Source organism: Seriola dumerili, unplaced genomic scaffold (assembly GCF_002260705.1).
Source record: "Seriola dumerili isolate Sdu_G_001 unplaced genomic scaffold, Sdu_1.0 BDQW01000149.1, whole genome shotgun sequence".
Classification (NCBI taxonomy): Eukaryota; Metazoa; Chordata; class Actinopteri; order Carangiformes; family Carangidae; genus Seriola; species Seriola dumerili.
Genome location: NW_019174404.1, coordinates 6728655 through 6740032, shown reverse-complemented (window position 1 = coordinate 6740032; position 11378 = coordinate 6728655).

The window sequence follows — 11378 nt, the reverse complement described above, 5'->3', positions numbered from 1 at the left end:
GCAAGTCAGGAGCAGCATTCCTCAAACTGAAACTGAACGTCGCGCGGGGTCAGAGACTCTACAAAGCTGGAACATGCTACAACAAGACAACAGCAAAGCTCCCTTTAGCACTCTGGAAATGTATCTATCTCTCTCATCTTAATTGATGATTCATGGGTAAAAGTAAAACAAGCTCTGGATCCGCCCTAACGGTCTGTAAACAGTGAAGCTAAAATGTAGCCTATTAGCTAAAAAGTAAGAACAAACAGGAACCAAACTCTAAAGAGCAGCTCGTACAAGGTACAAAAGCTGCTTATAATGTTATTAGAAGTGATGATAATAATAATAATAATGATAATAGAAAAATAAATAAAATGGCATGTATCTCTCTTATTGCCTGCACACCCACAAACTATTAGGGGCTTATTTTGGACACTTTCTGACCTTAAATAAACATCACAAACTAACCTCTGTACAGCCACATACTACACAGAAAAAAAAATCTAATCCAAAGTGAGAATGGCCAAGCACTGGCTCACTGACTAAGAGTCACAGAGTATAGCTAGAGTCACAGACACCTGCACAATGACATAATGCCCATACCTTGTACCATGGTTGCGGGACTTAAAAAAATGGAGGAGCAGATCAATCCCAATTCATTCATTAGTTTTTAACCAACTTCTCTTGGTCACATAAGACTTAATCTTCCCTCCAACAATTATGTGCAGTTCCTCTTTCAAGGGGGATCTCCAGGTGTGACAAGAGCAGCTGGGAGATGTAATCCTTCCAGCATCTCCCCAGGGTCTCCCCCTGCCCAGTCCGGTCCAGAACTCCCCCAGAGAGAGGCAGCCAAGACGGGCAGACTGGATGGAAAAACCACCTCCACTGGCACCTCTTCAATGCTCTACCTAAAGTTTGGGACCATTGTTGAGGTTTGGAGAAAAGACTGGTGAATTGTTTGAAAAACTCAAGGTCCACTTCCAGGGCTTATACTATCATGGTCTTCATCTGCAGATAGAGTTTGGTCAGTTGGACACTTACCTGAGCAGTTTTTGTGTTGAAACATCAGTGTAAAAAAGCTCATTTGTGATCTAAAAACGTCTTAAAATTCAATAAAATTCAAACTTAATCAGCTGATGAAGATCATAAAATGTAATTGAAAGCTCCAGAAAGGGGCTAATAAGTGGAACTTACGGTAAGATCATTTTATTGAATTACTATTTCCACGATCATAAACTTTTACATTCACTATTGCCAGTGGAATGAAAACCATTAAGCCTTCCTTTATGGGCCTTAAGCTAAATAAGGGATTTAATAAGATTATTCAGAAGAAAAAAAAAAGCTTAAGGGTTTATTTCTTTTGTGCTCCTTTGTAAGATCCTTTTGTCCCTAAACCCCTTTGCTCAGAGTAACTGCAGTCTTTTGCCTTCACCTGGTACCCTCTTCCAGGTAAGGACCCTGATCTTTGACTTGTTTGTGCTCGTCCTGACCACATCAAACACTGCCGGACCTCAGATGTACCTTGACATCCTGTCCATGGACGTCTCAAACAACAGGAGAGGTGACGGGCCTCACCGTTGGCACATGGCCACAGTGAACGTGCTTGACTTAATCGTGAGAAAACAAACACAGGGCTCGCTCTGAGCCAATACAGAGTTACTTGGAACCAGTGAACTCCGCTCCTCCATGCTTTTCCCAGTGTAGACTCATTTTACAGCACCCCTTGATCTCTTTATCATCTGTGATAAAGGAAGACAAGTTAATTATAACCAGACTATGTTCTTTTCATACCCACAGAAACCCTGAGCTGTTTAACAAGTGAAAATAATAGAAACAGAATTTTGGTTAATACTTGAGTTCATGTCAGGTGGAAACTTCAGTTTATCCTTCACTACATTTTTATTTTGTAGGGCTGTGAATCCTGATCATATAGGTGAATATCTTACCGTCATCAATAGTGATCTTAATTAATTGCAAATGCTTTATTCTATTGAGACTTTACACAAAATCTCACCTGAACAGTCTCTAAGTGCAACATTCGCCCCAGCCCTCTGGCAGCTATGAATGGGTGTGTTTTTGCACTGCAACATATTTTTGACAGGGCCAGCTATAAAGTGTCAGGAAGTCTGCATGTTCTGTGTTATGTCCCACGCCTCTCATGTACCACACCCACTGACATCAAGAACATGAAAACAAAAATGACTGCAGTGCCAGGACGGGTCGCATCATATTACGACAGCACAGTCAGCTGCTTCAGCAGAAGACTGTTTCTGTCACAACAACAAATCCATAATGATGTGAGATTTTGGTAGTCATGCTGGAGAGGATGAAATCATGAATGAAGCTGATTGATATTTAACTGCATAATTGCTGAGCATAGGCAATTGCTGAGCATTTTTTCCTATATATTTTGACATTTTCATCTTTATTATCATTTTTATTATTTTTTGGAGTCTGGGAAGGTTACCAGCAATGTTTTTATTTTGAATTCTTATTTCCTTGTCTTGGTTATTTGATCTGCAAATACTCCAGAGCTAAATTTAAACCTATTCCTGGTGCAGTGAAGGTGTAAATGTCTAATCTTACCTCAAATTATGGAAAAATAGACACCACTCTCATTCACAGTAAGATGGTTTTGTTTTCCAGAGAACATCATGGAACGTGATGATTCATTGTTACACACAAACAATTAAAGGTGTGGTTTTAGTACATGTACGGGAGCGTAACTTGAGCATGAAGATGTTTATTTTAGATATTTTATTATCAGTGCTTCATGAGCCTGAATGGTAAATAAACAGAACTGTAGTCCTTGAAAAAGTGCTCACATCATCATACAGCAGCAATAATTCCATGATTGCTTCATGTAAATCAGGCATTGCAAGAAGAAACTGACTGTGGTGGAAGAAGTACGGTGGCCCTGAGAACTCAACGCACTGCAAAACACAAACAAATTCAGAAAACATCTTCATCAATTTGACAACACGTGCTGCAAATATTCATAACGCAATGGAATTGTTTCCAGGGGACACTACAAAGTGATGAACCTGGATGGGATGCACTTGTTGTTCAATGCCTGATTATGACTTTTGAAGTTAAAAGCATTGAACAAGTGTGTCCCAGCTGGGTTCATCACTTTTATTTTTCGCCTTAATTCTGATACGAACAGTGAGAGAGAGAAAAAGAGAGAGAGAGTTCATGAATGTGGGGAGTACCAACGGTATAACGGGGGGACTCACGTGCACATGTGTATGCACTAATACACACGCGCCGCCATCCCAAACACCAAAACAAAGAATAGAGAAGCTCAGATTATGACATATAGAGGGGGTGTGACTTGGATCTCTGCTCAGGACGCCATTACTACAGTACATCTTGTTTTCTGTTATATTATTGATTAAAATATTGCCTATAGAACCTTTAAAGTAGAGAGAAAGAAAATGCCAATGCACGTGTTATACCATTATATATTTTATCACTGATGCATTAAAGGCCCTGAAAACATATTTTCTCAATCAGCTTCTTACTGAGAGCAGTGAGGTCCTTCATGAATTCATATTTTCTGGCAAAGTTAGAACAGCTTTGGTTATTTTAGTATGAGTGACTACTTTCTCAGAGGAATTTCATTAGATAAAACGCTGCTTCCTGAAATATTTGTTCAATGAGAGGCTGTCACGTCTGCTTGTACCACCATGGCAACCAAATACAGGTACTGTAGCACTTTATGTTTTTAAAAATATAGTTGGCACTTAAGTCTATAACAATGCATCATATTTCATGAGCTGATCATATGTTTTGTATCCAAAATCTTATTATATAAAACACCTGAAATAAAAAGTGCAATATTTCCATCTGAATTGGAGAGGACTAGATGTGATATGGAAACACGGAAGGAAAGTACAAGTACTAAATGTGGCCTTAAGTACAGTGCTTGAGTTAATATACCTAGTTAAATTCCACCACTGGAAACTGACTGTAACACCCTCAACAAAACTATGTTGTGGTTGGAGTAATGCTCGGATTTACAGTGACAGAATTTTACTTTGATGTGTGTTCTGAAACTTCAATGAAGTTGTACTTTTATTTCGCTGGATATCATTTGTTTCTTTCAGATGAACTCCCGAGTCGACACAGTGCCTGTTGCCCAGGCACTGTGCTCAAGTCCATTTACTGCTACAAGGAAGTAATAAAACAAAGTACAACGGCACAGTGACACAGCACATTGCTGGCCACATTGCTGTTCTGTCAGTGACTGTTCTGTCTTTTCCGTTTTCCTTTTTATCAGCCTCTGCGTCTATTCTCCTCCTCCTTCTCTTTATGTCTTTATTGCCCTTCACACATTTCTGTGGATTTTGTCATCCTCTCCTCTCCTCTCTTATAATGAGAAAGAACCATAGCTTAGATTGCTCTTGGCATCCGATTTTACTTCTCTACATAAAATAACCCATGCATGTCTGACTCCAACAAAAAGACCTTGTTTGTTTGTGAACACACTTTTTGAATTAAGGGTTGATGTGAAAATGTTGCTGGGTTCCTATCGAGGCTGGTTGTGCTTGGTGTGGAGGAACCGCAGGGTTTTATGGACATTTGTGAGAGTGTGATAATGACAGGGGAGGGAAACTTGACATCATGCACTGTGAACGTGTTGCCCTCTGCTGTTTGAACACAGAAACACAAGCAAATGTGAAAACACAGTATACAGGCCAGTCTGCTGCGACAGCGACACTCATACATACATTTTGGCGGAAAAGTAAAACTACTGAGGTTCAAAACCCCGTCCCAGTTGTCGTACGATGCACAAAGGTTTATTCCATCATTTGTGGTTCTTAAGGGAACATATGTGGGGGATTATTGGGAACATTAGAGTTTAAACCAAATACACAATGCATTTATGACTTTAACTGCCTCATGTTTTACAGGTTGACAGTCCTTAGTCAGCTGAGGAAACACAGTGATGACAGTTTGGGTGTTAAAGGGATACCTATAGGCTAATCAAATATTATACTAATATTATAGAGTCTATGTCTGCCTGTGCTACTGGGCTACTTGGCAATATATATAAATATATGTGTACTTTTTGAACCACTTATGGATAGTGGGGGGAATGATTCAAAACCTTATTTTTTTTTAAATAAAATACATAAAATTTGACATGCCAAATTTTACAAATTTCAGACAGACATGGACATGTAAGACCGACCTACATATTTAAGGGATTGAAGAGGAATAATTCAAAATTAAATAAAATTTTGCATCCTCAATCGTGTCTTCAAACTCAAGAAGTAAGTGAGTCCATACTCTGCATTTAAAGAAACTTTGACCTCTCTTGACCTCAGTAAATGTTTTATGAATAAGCAGACATATTAACTTCCAGTTATGTAATGCCATTGAGGCTGATTTCATTTTCAAGGGAGACCTGACTGCATGAAAACATTGATAACATAATTCAAAAATGTGCAGTTTATCAAGATGCAGAGAAATAATAATAATACATATTAGAAATCACACTCAAAAAAATGTAAAAACTCATAATCAAAGAAGCTCCATCACTTTATGACGTATTCTCATGTGAAGTTTCAAACTGTCGAGATGGAGTAAAAAAAAAAAAAAAGGTTGAAAGCAGTGTTGGAGCTGACATCAACACCATGCCAGTGTTCAACCACTAAAACTGAAAGACTCCTCAGACAAGACCATAATCCTCTCTTTCTTTTCTTTCTTTTTAAATTTTCTTTTATAGTAGTTTATGTTTAGATGCATGGTGCCCATCACCAACAACACATTGGGTCCAGATGGGAGGAGGCAGAAAAAGGAAGGAGAGAGAGGGAGAACAGAGACAGACAGACAGAGAGAGAGAGAGAGAGAGAGAGAGAGAGAGAGAGAGAGAGAGCACGGTTGATGTACATCTGTCATGCATTATTGCGGCGAATGCCAGTGCTGTTATCCTGGCTTTAGAAACTATGTGAGGAGGGGGCTGATGGGTCCTCTTTAAATCACAATCTGATTCCTCCTCCTCCCCACTGCTCCTTCTTAGTGTCTATATCAACACACACACACACACACGCACACACACACACGTGCACTTAAAAACAATGTCTCTTCCTCCAACATCAGTGCTTTCTTTCTGTCTTCTCCAAACACACACACACACACACACACTCACGCACGCACACACACATGCACTAACACACCACACACTATCCCCCTATGAATTCCTCAGGAAGGAGTCAGCCTTCTTCATTCCTCTGGACACAACTTTTCCTTAACAAGGTACTGATGGTCTTGACCTCCTCTTCAAACAAACCCTTCCCTCCAATCAGCAAGGATTGTGGAGCTGGGGCTCAGCCGGGGCCTGTGGGTATTACAGAGGAAACGTCCTGATTCTCCTTGATTACTCCCTCTCTCTCTCTCTCTCTCACTTTCTGTCTCTGTCTGTCTCTCTCTTTATTCCCCCTCTTTCTGCCCCCGCTCTCTTTCTCCAAATATCTCTGTCTCAGTGGCTGCTGGCTCTCTCCGGTTGTCTCTAACCCAATCTCGAACTTTTCTTTCCTGTCTCTGTCTGTCTACTCACTGTATTTTCTCTCTGGTCCCGTCTGCACCCATCCCTCTGACTATTCCCTGGTCTGCTAGTTAGAGTTTTCCAGTCACTTGATGACGAGCTGTTTATCCACTTTGTTAACAAATTCAGCAAATCCTTCAATAAATCCTGAAGGACACTGTTAAAATATGGTATTATATATGTATATTTATTTATTACTTTTGTCCCAGATCTCTACACAAAATATACTACACACTAATATAAAAGTATGTACTGTATATGCTGCAGCAATGTCATATATTATAAATAGTTACAAACAAAAAAAGCCAAAAGAAAAAATAAACAATATCAGATTTTTCAAGATTTTATTTATTTTCTAACTAAAAAAATAATAATGACTGCCAGGCAAGTTGAAATAAGTTTCACAACTCTTGGTTAGAAGTTAATTTGTTTTAATATATTATTTGCTTTAATTTTTGTTTTTGTATTTTCTTTTCATTCATTAAGTATTTTAAGAAACCCCAGAGGAAATAGGAACAAATTACATGATGTTTTTCCACTTAAAGGAACTTTAAAGGAAAACCCTTTAAATTAATTCATTTCCACATACACTTTAATAATACATTGCTTGCAGGACCTTTTTTTTTTTTTTTTTTTTTAAAAGACTTGACCAAGAGAGGTGCATGTATCTTGAAATAATTTTTTTTTTAAATATATTTTTTAAGTGCATTTTGTTTTTAAGATCACATAAATTAGATGTTAATCAGTGTGACCTCCACTATTTACCCAACTGTCCTGGAAGAAGCCAGAACAGAGCTGCTTGAAAGAAAAGCAACAACTCATATACTGCACATATAAGCTGTTGAACTGCATTATTAAAACTCAGTCTTCCCTTTTTAATAGAGTAAAACAACCTGAATAAATATTCTTACACACACATTAAAATTAAAATTGCATGTAATTCTTCTCCTTCACTGACAAATCTAGAGACTAAAGTCAGTTCTCAGTGTGTGTGTGTGTGTGCGTGTATGTGTGCGTGTGTGTGTGCGTGTATGTGTGTGTGCGTGTATGTGTGTGCGTGTGTGTGTGTGCGTGTATGTATGTGCGTGTGTGTATGTGCGTGTATGTATGTGCGTGTGTGTGTGCGTGTATGTGTGTGTGTGTGCGTGTATGTATGTGCGTGTGTGTATGTGCATGCACTAGAGGCTTCAAGTTTTCACATCACACTTGTGTAAGTTGCACATTATCAGATCATCAGTCAATCCTGCTTATACGTACACATGTTCACCTCTGGATTGAAAGGAACATCTCTCCATCATCAGATAAATGTGAAACCAGACTTTGGACATACCGGTCCAGGCATGTGCCATTGGTTTACGCTGAGCCTGCGTTCCCATGCTATGGTTCTAGCCAAAGAGCTGTAAAAGCCTATTGTCCTCACATGACTGGGATCATTAGAGAGCACTCTTCCTCATCTAACCTCTCCCTGACTCTTATTGTCTCTCTCTTGTCACCAGCTTTACTGTGTTTGACTGTCTCTCAACATGTTGTCCTCTGCTCTCTGTCTGTGTTTCGGATTAAGGACTGTCTGGTTGGAAGATGTGTTATTTAAACGGAACTGTGTGTGTGCCCATGTGTTTGTATGTGTGTGTGTGTGTGTGTGTGTGTTTTTAACTTTATGACGTGCGTTTGTACAAGTCTATACAAGTGTTTGTCAAGTGTTGTATGCATGTGTGAGGGGTAGTATCTGTATGCAAACAAATGTGAGGGAAAAGAAAGACAGTTTATGGACACGTATGTAAATGTGAGAGATGCAGTGGGTGCGTGCATGTCTGTGTGTGTGTGTGTGTGTGTGTGTGTGTGTGTGAGGATGCATTAAAATGAAAGACAACAGCAGCACAAAACACACAAGCTGAGACAGTGACACAATATTTTCACTGACAGGCAAAGATGGGGACGATTGCCCATCATAAATCAACTATTCTAACTATGTCACTGTGAATACGCATCAAAGCACAATGACCGGAAGGTGACACAACGGACACGACAGTGTCATGAAATTTCTTTTCACATTTCCTGGACGGTAACCGTGGGGCACAAGCGGGAAGTGCCCCTCGAACAAGAGTCTCCTCTGAGTGAGGAGAAAGGGGAACATTGTAGGCCAGGGACCCAAAGGTCATCATGGCTGTTAGGCTCACGCTCTGCCTGGACTCCTGCTGACTCACTGCTGGTCCAGCCATGAACTAACGTATGCATGTCTTGGGCCACCATTAGTCAAACATTAATCACAGCGCCCATTGAGGTGATGAACATGAGGAGAGTCTCTGTTCTTCTCTCTCTCTCTCATTCTCTCACACACACACACACACACACACACATACACTCTGGGGCCCAAATGTGGATTTCTCTATCCCAGTGTGACTTGATGTGATTGCATTTCCTCTCCCTGCTGTGTGTCCCCGCTCCCTGCTTATCTCCGGTGTCTGTTAGATGGCAGAGACTTGTTGGATTCCTGCCTCAGGGGTCTCCCACTGAGATCCTGACTGGCTAATCCACTCAGCTGATACCAAAAACTGTGCCAGAGGGCAACTCTTCTTCTATGGAAAATAAAGTTGCTTTTCTTCTTCTTCTTCTTCTTCTTCTGTAGAATTTCATCTTAAGCTTCACTAAATGCTCATTGTTGACTGGCTGACACATTATCTGGTCTGTGTCATTTTTCTGAGATGAAGGTGGTTTCACATGTTTTCATATCACTCCTCGACAAGACGGCATCTGTTTTCATGCGTCTTGATCAACCAATCAGTTGGCTAGAAGCATTAACGACTTATTTACTGGTTTTCTGTTGAAAAATCTTGGTTTAAAACATTGAAGCTTTTTCCGGTCATAAGTTTAATACAGGAGACAGCACCTACATTTGGATCACTGCTGAGGGAAAAACTTTAAAACAAATCTTACCTCATTTGGGGGAAACTGATTGTTGTATTTTTGCTATAATTTGTGGCTTTTTTTTTGTGGTTGTACTTTTGCATTTAAGTTAACAGCTTATTCATACATGCATTCACTTAGTGATAAATATTTCTGTCTTTATTTGACTTATACTGCCCGATCCTTTTCTTTGACTTTTGGACAGAGTGGCATTGTTGTCTATCTCATTTACCTTTTATCTCTGTCAGAGCTTTTGACAATGTGAGGTTTTCTGCATTTTAAAGAAAATGTGCCTTTTCACCTGAATTACCTAGAAGTTTCCCCAACATATTTCATTCTCCAGTCCGCATTTTTCACAGCAGTAAAAGAACAGGTGTAAATAATAAAATAAAAAATGGCTGAATTCCATTTAGCTGCTTCGGTTTCAGGTCCTGGTATTGTGCATATTGGCTCACTGTCATTTTTTACCAGGAAACTTGAATAGAACTGAGCCTGTTAATGTTATTAGTAAGAATTATTCTTGATCTAACTTTGTGCTTCTTTGTTTGGATGATCTATGTGTATAAATGGAACTGTTGTAATTCTTGTTTACATATTTGATGACGGTCCTTTAGACTGAAAGCACAGGCTGAATAAATATGAAATAAATCATCAGTAAGTGGGTGTTTAGACTCAACCTTAGTCAGTGTCTATTTAACAATAGTGACTGGTATTTTGACAACAATAGGACTGCAAACCAAACAACAATGTCACATCCTGGTTTGTGCAAAGAAAGAGTAACCAGTTCTCTAGAATAAACCACAGGGTCACATTTGAAGTGAAATGTTTCAGTAAAGGAGGTTAACGTTCTCTAAAGCCAATTTCCATTTTGAAGACATATTTTTTTCTTCATTTTTTCTCTTTGATTAGATGAATGTAAGTTCATTTTTAAAAAAAAACATATACTGACTTATAAGTTAGCCACCCTACCACCAGGCTGAACAGAGCCCTGTTTCCATGGTAACAGCCAGTGACACCTGCTGACCAGTGGCACAAGTGACAAAAAAAGGAGAAGGTTGTGTGAGTAATGAGAAGGGTAAGACTTTTTAGAGACTGTCCTGAGTCTGACTGACCAGTCAGCAGAAGCAAATAACACAAGGTCTGCACAGCGCTGAGATTTTCTGCTCGTGTAAGTTTTCTTTTTTTTGTTGTAATGTTACACTCGACTGGATTTTCCTTATCAACTGTCAAATTCTTCCAGAGGAAAAACCTTTTCTCCTGGACTGAAGGGAGCTGAGCAGCTTGATGCTGTTCCTCGGTCAGCCATGTTTTTTTAGTTTAAAAAAAAACAAAAAAAAAACATGAATTAATTTATCCAGAATTCATGGTAAATTATTCGTACAAAAGTCACAGATACAACTTAAAGGTAAATGCTAAAAAGCAGCACAAGCAGACAATCATCATTACGTTACAATGCAGTAGGCCTACACATGCATCTAAAGGTTTGCTGACAGTAGCTAATGTTAGCCACCACAAAGCTACTGGTCATACCAGACCAAGTGAGGCTGTAGCAGCAAAACACCTGAGTGTACTGACCTGAGCGGGAATGCGTTTTGTTGGTATGTATATATGTATATATATATATATATATATATATATGTATTCCTCTTCCATTTGTAACGGTGTGTTATTTAATCTTTTAAAAGTTTCATAGTCTCACTTTAACATTTGCAAATGACCCTCTGGCTAACCAAATCCCATGTATACTTTGGTAAATTTTAAAACGTGGGGCAGAGGTTGATCATTTTGATCATTTGTTTAAAAAAAAAGAAAAAGAAACTATAATTCTATGTTCAGTTATCTGAGGGGAAAAGTGATATCCACTGTCAACAGTCTTTAAATTTCAAAACCAATTACAGAACATGGGGAGACCTTGAACTAAGAATTATAGAATATAATATAT